Below are 14,130 nucleotides of genomic sequence, written 5' to 3' on the forward strand. Positions count from 1 at the left end.
GCTACAGTGCTAGAATAAATATTTGCAATGCCCTTCAAAACTTACAGACCACTACAATTCATATGACATATTTTGATATAGCCAACTGCCAAAACAAACTGCACTCAATGTTCTCAATCTTTCACACAATGAAAAGATTGTAATATTGAATACAACTAATTATGAGCGATTGTAAAGGCTGAAAATTAAACCCAGTGTATCTTAAATAAGATCATGCATCAAAGCACCCATAATTACTGAATAGTTGTAACCTTTAATTATTTTAGCTGCCAGGAATATTGTGTAATTAAAACAAAAGCCTACATTACAATGGTAAAGTACAAACATGATAATGATCTGAAATAGTTAAACCCATTTGAATGGTTTTCAACTATATCCTTTGATGAAATAATGTTAATTAAACATTTTTGTTACACACTTTTTATTTCATAGTGTTAAAATTGCCACCGACCTCACAGTCAAGACAAAATCTTGCATGTACACTATAGTGACAGTGTAAGAAACTGTCTTAACATTCAAACAAGATAAAATAGATATTATTTGAATTCAAAATTATGAAACAATTGCACCATTTTCTCTCAAGCAGAAAAAATGTGCATGTGCTGAATAAGTGTCATCATTTACTCTGATTATTTTTGATTAAAGGAATCTAGAGGGTTATATTCATCCCTACCTTAAAAGCTGGCAGAAATTTTCATCCATTTCAAGCAACCATTTAACAGGAACCGGATTGCCGGGAAAGAAGACTATCATTCATTCAAGGCGCATTCATTTAGATAAGCCGATTGACATTAATCAGTGTTTATTGTTACAAAGATAAACATTAATTTATCAATTTATCCTAAAGATTCACTGTATATAATACTAATATTTTTAATTGGTTTAAACCTTCTAGAGGACACAGGCAATTTCAAACTGTCAGTCCGATAAAGCCATCCTCTGTGAACTTACTGGCAGTGTGTGGTATGATGACTAAGAGAATCTAAGCGTGCACATATAGGGGCTCTTTTCTCTCCTCCCTCTCATCAAATCCAATTACTCTTCCTACCCAGCGGGCTCAGGGACAGCAGTCTGAGAGACGTTCAAGAGCATGTGGTTGGAGCTTCACTGTTTGCCACATGCTGTCAGTGAACCTCTGATTCCTAGTGTTTCACTGCAGCTGTAGGCTATAACAACATCCAGGAGCAAACAAAAACAGAGGCTAAATGCCACATATCCTGGGACCAGCTGTCTCAGTGTATTTCACACCTAGTTCGTTTGAACCCTCCAAACGCTCTCGGAGCGGTTCAGCGTGCATATGTGAACAAACTAAGTGATCTCAGACCCCCCTAAAGGGACCAAAAAGCGAATCGTTTGTGGGTCCCGGTCCACTTTGTGTTTTGTTTCAACATATGTACTACTTTTGAAGAAATATCATACTATCATACTACAATTCAGTCCTGGCGCCTCTGTCCCAACACGAAATACATTCACTTCACATGTTAACGCAGCGGTAGAGTTACGCTCACGTGACACTGCAGTTATTCGCAGTCATGAACGTATATAATTTGCATGCGTAAATAAATGCATAACATTTAATTCACGTGCTGTTCTGAGCACGTACACACGAAGCGCGCGCACTCTAGAAGCTTGCAGCGCGTGAGTACTGAGCTAAGTTATCTTTCGTGTCTTGTTGGGCTTAAACGGTCAAATACACACACAAAAATACATAAACACAGTCGGTTCTGTCTAAAGTGAAAGTAGACAGTTGGAATATAAATGGATACGTGTCTTTATCCGTTCTGCGTGAGCTCTTAAAGTGGCAGCAACCAAATAATACACATGCTGCCGCTTGTCCTGAATTAAAACAACAAAAGACGAAATCACTCACTGATCTTCACTGAAAAACTTCAGTAGCTTAGAATCAAGAAGAATCAATGTATAATTTTTACAGTGAAGTGTAGCATTTTATTTTTCACATGGGTTCATTCAATTTCGTATTTGAATGGTGCTGTTATATACACCAACTGTGGCTGAAAAAATAAAACACTGTTTATGTCATTTGTATAGTATGTTTTGTATTTGTAATGTGCAGCTTTGTTCTTATTTTTAATAACAAAGATAAAATAAGAAAATAAAAAATGTTATCTTTGCACACTACAGCCTACCCTACATGGTCTGTCTTTCATTTTTCTGTTATAATTTGTTGCCTTGCAAGGCTTCGTTTTTAAATAGGGACATAAGTATGGCTGTACTGCTCAGTCACTTGCAAAATAGTAAAAACAATATGAAAAGAATCGTGATAAAATCATGAATCGTGATTTTCCTGAAAAAATCGTGATATGATATTTTTTGCCATATCGGCCACCGAACTAAAAGAGGGTATAACAGAAGATCAGCGTTACAATGCCACGTAAAAAAAACAAAAAACAAACACAGAAGTACATGAGCACCTGTGACAAAATGCGTTGAAGCGGGGAGTCCTGAAATTAAAGGAGAACTCCGGTCAATTTTAACATTGAGCTAATTTTTTTGTAAATTTGGAGTGCTGTCAATACAGAGAACAACGACAAAAATCGGTGTTACCTACACCATGTTATCCTCTTTTTAAAATTTGCACCCTGTTGACTTCAATGGGGCAAGTTTTAAACCTGCTTTTAGCCTCTTAACATCCTTGATGTGTCATTACAAGTGCACAGCCAATGTGAGTGATTCCTTCAGAGTGAACACGGGTGAATCTGACTGCAGTAGATGTGAAAGATATGAATAAAAATGATGTTATTTCAGCCAGCGCACATACCTGTATTTACATCCTGTTTTCGGTCGAAGTCCACAGTAATCGATTGTCGAGTTCACGCGCGTGATCATAGGTAAATAAACCTATGCGCGTGAACTCGACAATCGATTACTATGGACTTCGACCGAAAACAGGATGTAAATACAGGTATGTGCGCTATGCATTAGTCAACAGTATGCATTCTGAAGACTTTTCACTTTTCAATGACAAATATTTCTGAATGTCAGAACATTCTTCTCACAAACATTTCTATTAACAGATACATTTTTATAAAATAATATTTTTAATGCTTTCTTAATATTTGTTCATAATACTTTCATAATACTAGTGGCCCTTAACCCTTAAAGACCTAGAACATTTGGTTCACCCAAAAATGTCATCATTTACTCAACCTCAAGTTGTTCCAAACATGTATGAGTTCCTTTCTTCTGTTGAACACAAAAGAAGATATTTTTGAAGAATGTTGGTAAACAAACAGCTTTTGGTTTGTTTGGTCACCAACATTTTTGGGTGAACTATGCCAACATTGATGTAGCATAAGTTGCTATTGAGGAACAATATAGTCAGTAGTAGTACTATACACTGTATATAGGCAATATATAGTCAATATTGTACACAATTAATATGAAACATTTAAGAGGTAAAAAACATTACTATTTCCATCTACAATTTTTTTGGCTTTTTTTTTTTGCATGCCAATGGTGCAGTTTGTTGAGTCATGGTTAGTCAGCAAATATATGTGTCAATGTTGCAATATCTGTGTCCATTTATCTTACATTAAATACGTAGGCCTATGTAATCACAATTTGCATGAAGCCATGTGGGGAGGATAGGCCATCTTTTTAAGTAGATGGGCTTATAGCATTTGGAGGAACAAAATAAAAAGCAGATTCTCTGTTGACCCAATTCAGACAAGATGGCTTGAGGAAGAAGTTGAGCCAATTTTTGCATCATTTAACAAAGCAAAAAAGTTTAAAGATGGCAATGACAGCTTTCTGCTCCTCTCGATTTTTTTTGAGCTAAGAACTCTGTCAGACCAGAGGGAATTAAAGTGCAAGCTGTTGCCTGAGAGAAATCGGGAACACTGCCCAAGACATCGGGTGGACCATTTGCAAAATATGGTGACAATCTGACTTACAAAATGTGTATTCATAAATTGAATCCCATAAAAGCTGATGTTATGCATTTTGACATCCTGAAATTATTACTAATAACTAAGGAAAACTTTACAGTTGTTACATTTAACTAATTTACTGTCTTTATTTCACAAATAAAACAAGAGTTGTATCACCAGTGGCAAATTCTCAAAAAAGCCTGCACAAATTGAAATCCGGGACACTGATTACATCTTGCTGGATGCGGGACAAAGCTCCCAATTTCGGGACTTTACATGCATCTAGCTGATATTCTTCTGGGCAATCTTTCATAATCACAAAACAAGTTTGAATGTCCGCTGAGGAAAGCAATATAGGCCTATTTGTCTTTGTCCTTTTAACAGTTAAGGGGATTTCCTATGACAGCGCTATAATGCATTTGTAAGTTGCGTCTTAAGGGGTTGTTTAAAGTAAAAACAATGTCCTTGTTTACAACCTTGTTTCAGTCCTTTTCAATATAAAAGTTTTTACTACTGACTTACTCATAAAGAGTCATTGCTGCCATTTAATGGTGCAATAATGAAACTTTAACTGGAAAATTTCTCAATACGAAATACGACATGTTATTTATATAAAATATAATTGAATGAACAATAATATTTAAATACACAATATTAGCCATCATAAAAGTATAAGAAGTTTGTACAATAAGAAATAAGCAAACAGTTCAGTCGAAAGTACAAAAGCAGCACTAGTTATAGTACAGGATTTCATTCAAATAAAAAGTTAAGAAATTTTGCCCTTGGCCAAATCGATTTGCTCGGGAACAAGTAATAGATTAATAAGACCAAAGACTGCCCGCTTGATATACAGAAAATAAATTATATAGCTCATGTCTAAACACGTTATACATAAGAGCCAGCGGCAAATTCCTGAAGGACTGGCCGAGATAAAGCTGTTCTCTGCGGGTACATGAGCGCTTTATGGCCGCTTGATGGCCTGGAGCTCACATCTCCAAAAACATCTACACAAATTGTCAAATAGCCACTATGTTATAATTAATTTAATCTTTATAAAAAAAAAATTATAATTCATCAAGTCGCATATTTGAGGTCTAAATAACTAAATTCTCACTTAAAAAAAACAATTATGGTGGTTTGCTTGTCCGCCATGACACTTGCTGTGAGATATGCTGCAAGCAGAGTGATACAAATGGTGAAAGGTTCCTGTGGTGATACTGGTAGAATATCGCATGTTCTGGAAAAGGCTCTCAGCCAATCAGATTCGAGAAGTAGAACAAACTGTTTTATATATATTGTCTGAAATACGATGGGATCATCGCTCTCACCTCAATGGCTGGGTGAAGTCCCAGCTGCCTATTTGAGGTGATGGCCAACACTCGCGCATTACAAGTCAAACCTACTGAGCTTTGTGGTGTGGGCCCAAGGTGCATTCTTCGGGTCATCAGGTGGGTACCCTCCTTCAACAGTGTCTCGTCAATTAGCCCACAACACCTCCAGAGGGCTTGACAGCTAACCCCAGCATCCTGGGGTAGCCCCCTCGGCCCCTTGGGCTCCACAGCCAGTGCTCTTTTATGTTCCCTCCCTACCCGGTGGGTTGTTCTATCGCTCGCATTGCTCTTCTTGTGATATTCGCCACGAGCCGTCTCCTGCTGGGATCTCTTATTCCAAGTCTGTACAGGGCGCTCCAAAGTGACTGCCCAGGAAATCCTCGGCAGCCTACTTCCACTGGCAAGTTCCATGCCCACCATCCCACCTGTTGGCACTGTTGGGTGAGTGGTTGGTACTTCCCAAGCTTTCTCTCATGGGCCTCTTCTATCCTCTCCTCCCATGGCACAGTCAGTTCAAACAGCACCACCTGTTTTGTTGCTCTGGACCACAGAACTATGTCTGGTCTGAGAGTTGAGGTAGTGATCTCCTCTGGAAACTTGAGCTCCGGAGGTCAACTCTCATGTCCCAGTCAGTAGCCGATGTCAGGATACCTGCGCCAGTTGATGTCCCGCTAGAGCTCTCCCCTGCTCTAACAAACCTGATCAAACAGGGTGCTGTCGTCCTCGTGCTGTTGTGGGTCTTCCTTCTCTCTTCCTCCAGGTCTGTAGCCAGCTCGGCAAATATCTGGTCATGTCTCCATCTAAACTTGCCATCAGCCAGGCTAGCCTGACATGATGACAACACATGTTCAAGGCTTGCCGGTTTCCCACACAGCGTGCAGTCTGGGCTCTCAGCCAGCCCCCAACGATGGAGGTTCACTGGTGTTGGCAGGACATCGTATGTGGAGCACAGGAGAAATTGTATCCTCTTCTCCTCCATGCCCCAAATATCCCTCCACCCCAATGGTCTTCCTTGGACACCGCCCCAACATGTCCACCTCCCCTGGTTTTTCATGGCTGCTGCCCTCGCTTGCCTATCCTCCTCCTCCACCATATGGAGCTCTTCCTGGACTAGGCTATATATATATATATATATATATATATATATATATATATATATATATATATATATACACACACACACACACACACAACCGTTTAGTATTATTTTATAAAATGTGGGTTTAATGCCTTTTATATGTGATTTCTTGGATATTTAGGCTAAATCGTTTTCATTAATAAAAATCTTAAGGAGACTTTTACCATATTTTGAGAATTCCCGGGTACGGAATTCTGGCAAGGTCTATGGTCTATGCACAGACTTTAAAACATGCAAGGACAAATCCAAATGCAACTGCATACAATGGCATCCTGGTGCTTCCGACTTTGTGGCAACAGTTTGGGGAGGGCCATTTTCTGTTCCAGTATGACAATACCCCTCTGCACCAAGTGCCATAAAGAAATGATTTACTGAGTCTAGTGTGGAAGAACTAGACTTCCAAGCAAGACCAAATCTCTGTGTGGAAGCAAATCCCTGCAGCCATGTTCCAATACAGTCTAAATCAACCAAGAAAAGTGCATGCAGTTATATCAGCAAAAAGAAGAAAAACTCCCTATTATCACCAATCGTTTTAAACCTTAAATGCTCCACAAGCACATACAGTTGTAATGTGTCCACACACTTCCAGCCATAGTGTGTATATACATGCAGTTTATAAATATGCAAATATGTAAATGTAAACATTCATTTCATGTTTGCATATTTGACATGTAAATATGATGTTAGATGCAAATTGGATTGCAAACCCTAAAGCATAGGAAAGTTATTGAGCTACAGGACTGCACAGCCAAGCAATAATGTTGCTATGGAAAAATCAGCTCATGCACAGGGGGGCTAATTGAGCTTGCTCTCAGAATAGAGGATTTACTCAGGATAACTTCAGCATTTGCAAGATTTAAATCCACACATTGCATCTTTTTAGCGTACACTAATGTTCAAAAGTTTTGGGTCAGTACGATTTTAATGTTTTTGTAAGAAGTCTCTCGTGCTCACCAAGGTTGCATTTATTTGATCAAAAATACAGCAGAAACAGTAATATTGTGACATATTACAATTTAAAATAATTGTTTTCTATCATAATATAGTATATTTTAAACTGTAATTTAGTGATGGCAAAGCTTAAGTTTCAGCCATTACTCTTCATTGTCACCTTGCCTCAGAAATATGTATGCTCAAAAAACACTTCATATTTTTATCAATGGTGAAAATGCTGCTTTTTTTGTAACAAAGTGAAAGTTATTACAGTGTCACTTGACAAATTTCTTTAAAAAAATCTTTCTGAGCCCAAAGTTTTGAACGGTACTGAAAAAAGAAAATTCAGCAAACTGCATTTGTCCATACTGCACATCATTTTGAACAGGTTTGATTATCCACCTTAAAACAACAGAGAATTGCCTTTGACTTTAACTAGTCTGATAACACTGAATATTGTTTTGTCTACGTTCTGCTTGTCAGAGATAAAGAAGGTAAGCATTTTATTATTGTCCGGATTATTTGTATTATTATTTCAATGCTCTCAGGCAGAATGTGGTGTCGTGGTAATGGAATGAGATTCAATCTTTCTTCCATTCAGACTGACAGGCATTTTTATGTTTGTAATTTATGAACTGTTGTACAGAGCTTCATGGAACACCGCTTCTAAATTAGACCATTGTTTAGCATTCATGACGGCTAGCATGAACCTTTAGCCTAATGGTTTTAGTCTTGAGAGAGGAAGAAAGCTTTGTGGAGCCACACTTTGACCGGCAAGGCTGAATTCCTGATTTGATGGACTTGCATGTTACATCATTAAAAGTTTTTCTAAATCACTTATATAAAACAAGGATTAGTGTTTGGTAACTCTTAACATACTGACTAGCACTGCATAGGAAAAAAGTTGAAACGGATAAAACTTTTCCTTTATTAAAAGGAACAAGCCAGACAGGTGCGTGCACGGTCCATATCGATCGTCTGATAGAAATGCTGACAACAGAAGTGCCTTAGTGTGCTAGTTAGTTCAATGTTATCCAATAATAAGCATTACAGTACTGTTCTGTTCTAAGCTCTGTTTAATGACATGGTGTCATTTTGACAACATGAAAGTGCTTTTTAAAGTCACTGTGAACTCAAAATGGGCATTTTTATGGAATATTGCAGAATTTATTATAAATGATTATTCTGTGCAAACCATTATTTTAAAAAAAATCTCTTCACTAATTATGTTTTCTGGTGCGAGGGCGGGACAAACTGTCAAGTCACTTTAGATTGCAGCAATAGCAAACTACATTGTTCTATCAGGGGTGGGCAATCTTTCCAAAATTTTATTTCACGATCTTATAAAAAAAAAAAAAAAAGTGCTACACGGAACCAACCCAGACCTTTCTATTTGAAAGTTGGACCCAGACCCGTGCAGAACCGAAAAATGCCATAAATCTATACCCAGAACGGATGCGGACCCATCTATTATTTGAAAGCTGGCCAGGACGACACAGACCCGACTGGACCCAAACGGTGATGCATACTGTACCTTACTGTGATGCATACAATACTTGCCAAGAAAGTGATTAAATGTACGCATTCAAAATTTTACTAAACTTGACTGAAGAAGTGGGAAATGCTGTTGGCTGTTGTGTGACAGTAATTTCACCTATTAAACAAACTCACATGTTTATCACAAGGCTGAATCCAGTTATTCATTAGTCAGCTACTTATTGATGCTTTTCTCTTCCATCTTGAATAACATTGTAAAGCGCTGTTTCTCTGGCATTTCTGAAGGCTCATAAAATATTATGGCTTGGCTTGATAGTCTAATGGTCTGAGGCCATCCTTAAAAATATTCTTGTTTGCCGTAACCCGACCGACCCTGTCAATCCGCGTCATCTATGATTATGTTTACACCATTGGTTTACGCATGTCACACTACGGCCTGCAGGCTAAGTTCGCTTCGTTTCATTCAATGTCAATGGTTCGCGCTTGGTAATGATGGCTGCGGCTCTACTCTAAAGATTATTTCATTTTTATATGTTGTTGAATATGGTTTATTAAAAAATAAACATGTGAGAGCGTGTTATAGGCTATATGTCATGTTTTAGTCAGATATGACGACGCTACTGCAACACGCATCGCCGCAGATGAGAAGCTGAGCATCAACGTGCTATCGCAAATCAAAGTGAAAGTAAGTCGCAGACGCTTAACACACAATCACCTTCATTAAATGTAAAGAAACGAAATGATCTTACCAGGGCTGTTTCCCCTTTCTCTTATTGCGGGCTTTGATTCAGAAATTTTAGCTGATGATCAATAAAATAATGTATCTCATAACTGTTGCTTTCGGTGACATGCACTCCATTAAATCTGCATATAGCGGGAATTGAAGATCGGATTTATATCCGCAAAAAAATAAATTTGTATATATGCAACCAGGTGTAAATGGAATAGTTTTGATAAATCAGATTGCAGTCCGATCTGAGAAAACGCATGAAGTGGCCTGGTGTGAACAGCCCCTAGACATCGGTGAAAAATGTTCTCCGTGTTCTATATAAATATTTTTTATATATATATAAAAATATAGACCTACCTACCGACCCTTTTTTTCAAAACAAAGGCGTAGCTTGATGACACCGTGACTGAGTGTGGATTCATGGGAGTTGTTGTATTCACCTCCACAGCTAAAGGAAAGGACATACCCGACAGGACAGAAATCATATTCTTGGATGAGCTAATGTACAGTTTTTTTAACATTACTGTGGTATGTAGCAGGGCGGACCGAGAGCCGTGGAGTGAAACGAGGCCGCTGGAGCGAATGCTAATGACAGCGATTCACACCGATCTCGAGGCCAGTGGAGCTTTTATTATGCTTATGCTGCAGTCGACCGCTTCCACTGTTTTCGTTGCGTATGTGGGGTAACGCAGCGCTGTTTTGCATGGTTAAAACAATCATACTAAATGCATTTTAGTATGTTGAAAGTTATGTTCAACTTTGTAGCTCAGATGTTGATATTTAACACTTGTTGCATTTTGCAGTAATCTAGATCGATATTGAATATCATAATAAAAACTGGATGACTTGTATTGCTAATTGAAATGCAATTCATTTTAAAATATATTGTATGATGGAGAACCCCATCTCTGATTGTGCGATGCCACTTGACAATAGTGTTATCTATGAGGTACAAACATGTTACTCATGGTAAATCAAGAAAACAAGCGATTCAAACAATAAGACCAACTGTGTTGAACTATAAAACAATGATTAGTCTTTTGTCGATAAAAATACTACTGTGCTTCAGCATGACTCCTATCAGGCAGTGGTGGGTGAATCAGCTGGTGTCAAAAATAAAATAGCAAAGGAATCAACTATGTGAATAAAAGCAATTTTGACCGTTTGACTTTTGACTATTAGTAATCAATAGAGGGTGTAACGGTTCTCGGTAAAAAAAAAAAATAAATACATTTTTAAGAAAAATCTAACCATACTGTTCTTCATCCACGGTGCGGGACACATTTGCACCACGGTACATCTCAAATCTGATAACGATCTATAATATGGTTTGTTGAAAATAACGTGTAAAACAGACAGTTCCGCTAATGTATGTTTCTGTCGATGGATGCACATGCTGGCTCCCAAGTAATACATTACAAGAGTGATAATCAAAAAACGTGAACAAACCGGTCACTCATTGTAAACTTTGTTCAACGCGAGTGCCGTATGCTCAACATGTCATTTACGCATTCATCACCCGGGTGTTGCCAGCGTGTGAGCACAGGCGAGACCTGAACAGCACACACTGCTATCTGTGTTTTACTCATTTAAGCCTTGCCAATTTAAACATTTACGCACATGTGTCCCAATGTGAGTCAGGGCCCTTACCAGTGCCCTAATTTATGTACATGATACACCTAGGGAGCTGATTGAGACGCACCCTTGATGTTCCCCCAGGAACAGAGCTGCCTGCTACAGGGTCAGTGTGCATTTATTTTATTTAGCTTATTTGATAATAATAATAGTTAAAGGGTTAGTTCACCCAAAAATGAAAATTAGCCCATGATTTAGGCCTACTCACCCTCAATCAATCCTAATTGTAGGCTATATGGCTTTCTTCTTTCAGACGAATATAATGGCTCTTCCAAGCTTTATAATGGCAGTGAATGGTTGAAGTCCATCAAAGTGCATCCATCCATGATAAAAGTCCTCTACCTGAAGAGAAGCGATGTGTTCATGTAAGAAAAATATCCATTTTTAAAACTTTATCGACTAAAATAACTAGCTTCCGGCAGACTGCGCTAATGATGTGGTCTAACTAGGAGTACTGGAGACTCACTAAACCTCCACATCAAAACAACCTGAAGAGAGCCCCAAGACGTTGGGTCCTCATGGAGAGAGTCCACAAAATAAAATAAAAACTTGTAAGAGAATAACACAAGACTATGTTAAGAGGGAGGGTTTAAAAAGCACCCATGTACCAGTATTATGACCAAATGTAGGTTATATAACATTAATGCACTTTACTATAACTGATGTACTGCAATATTTTTGTCCAAGGTGTTTTTATTTTATTTTTATCAGCACTTTATCAGTACTGATCTGGTAGCTGAGCTACAGGCAATGAACAAACTGTAACTGTGGAAAAAACTCTACATACTCTAAACTGATCGATATCTTATTAGACTTGACCTTTAAAGTCCCCATGAAATCAAAATTGACCCTATTTACTTTGTTAGCGCATATTACTAGTCTTGTGGTGAACAATTAATCCGTGCAAGAAAATATTTAAAAAAAAATTTTTTTACCATGGTAATCTTTAATCAAAATCTGAAAATGCCCCTCCCCTCTGCATTGGAGGACCTTCTCTGATGACGTAGATTTGAGGAATTGGTTTGGGCAACGCTTAACCACTCCCCTCAAACAGTTAGTCTGCTATGAGCAGAGATGGAGAGGAGGAGCGCTAGAGTAAAACCCTGCCCTCTGTTCAATATTCCTTTTCACTGGGAAATACGTCATAACACTGGAGAAAAGTCGTTTGCAACTTCCGGTTCACGGGGACTTTAAATGGCTGGTTACATAGATATCATATATAAACGCTAGATGTCTCGTGCGCGCTGCTGGCCAATGGAGGTCGACGTCCGCACGTGGCGGCCATCTTGCGGCAGTGCGCTCGCTCACTCGTTTAATGGTGCAAATACTTTTAAATAACCATAACTTGCCCAATTTTCTACCGATTTTCAAACGGTTTGGTTTGTTATAAACGTCAGAGATGTAGTTATGACACTACATACATACACTGCATACATATGAAAAATTATAACATACATGTTCAAGCATTCGGAATTATAGCCACGTTAATAACGTTTGTAAGAAACCAAACCGTTTGTAAATCCGTCAATATTTCAGCGAGATATGAGGATTTGTGTGCATGCTGATCACTCACCTTAATGCACAGAGCACTGACATAAGATGGCCGAACGGTGATGCCGGAAGTGACTGCGCCATAAGACATCTAGCGTTTATATATGATATCTATGGGTTAGACATTCAGTACCCTTACAAAATATTTACCCCCCTTCATTTTTTTTCATTTTTTTTCTTTTTCTTTTGTTCCTGGTAAAACTCCTTTGCAAGCTTGTTTATGCCTCCGAGTAAAGAAATAAGGTAATTGTAATTTCTCAAATTGCATTAATCTGACATTAGGCTATATTTAAAATTGAGACTTTATAACATGACTTTATATCTCAAGATGTGACTGTCTTAAAATATGACTTTAATCATAAAAAAGGGACTTTAAATGTCACAATGTGACCTTAGAATCAGAGCCTCACAATCAGACTTTATCTCTCAAAATTATACTTTATATCTTAAATTGTTACTTTGTATGTCAAAAATTGACTAAGGGACTATTCATTTAATCGCTTTTTATTGCCAATGTGTGAAAAGATGCACCGAAAGTAAAAAAAACAACAAAAAAAACGATTCATAGATTGTCTATGAAAGTCTGTAGACAGATCTTATGTGAAGGACACGGGACGTTTTTGCCGGGAAAATCAAAAGGATGTGAAGTTTACAGAGCCTCTTTTCGGTTCTAAATTAGCAACACTAGCTAATTAGCTTAAAGATTGAGTCCACTAAGTTAATGCCAACAAACGCACAGCACAACACGAACTACAATACAAACTAAAATAAATACAGTTTTCTGTATAGCAGTGACATAAAACAATGCTAATCTGTAAGGATTCAAAGAGGTCAACAACAATTCACACTTGAAATGAATGCTTCAGGATAATGCCACAATTCTGTAATGTCAAAGCCTGTACAGTTTGATTAATTCAAACTATATTCTCACATAGCCAGATCTAGTCAACACTGTCTCACATATTAGCTATAAATGAAAGTATCATAACAGCTAATTACCTCATCTGTCATGATGGCGGTGAGCAGCAGAGCTGCTTTCTTAACTGCTGTTTTCTCACCGCTGTCAGTTTTGTTATTTGAGAAAAGCGCGCAGCACAAACATGTTCATCTCAACGTCGCTCTCAGCAGCATGGACGGCGTCTGGATGGTATATATCGCTGCTATTTCCAACTTCTTTTTGTACTTCTAAGAGAAGAACGAAAAATAATTTCGCCTTGAGTGGCTTTCAATCACGTTCAGTCTCTTGTATATGTTACTGAGTGTCTGTGCAGTGTGCACGAGGAATAAGTTGCTGGCTGCAGTTCACTTCACGGCCACCTGTGTCGCTAATAACAAAGATTTCTGAGGGTAAGAGGGACTTTTATCATATGACTGTCTCAAAATGTGATTTTTTTGGTCAAAATGTGAATAAATGTCACAATGTGA

Source organism: Abramis brama, assembly GCF_963993115.1.
Source record: "Abramis brama genome assembly, chromosome: 7".
NCBI classification, from domain to species: domain Eukaryota; kingdom Metazoa; phylum Chordata; class Actinopteri; order Cypriniformes; family Leuciscidae; genus Abramis; species Abramis brama.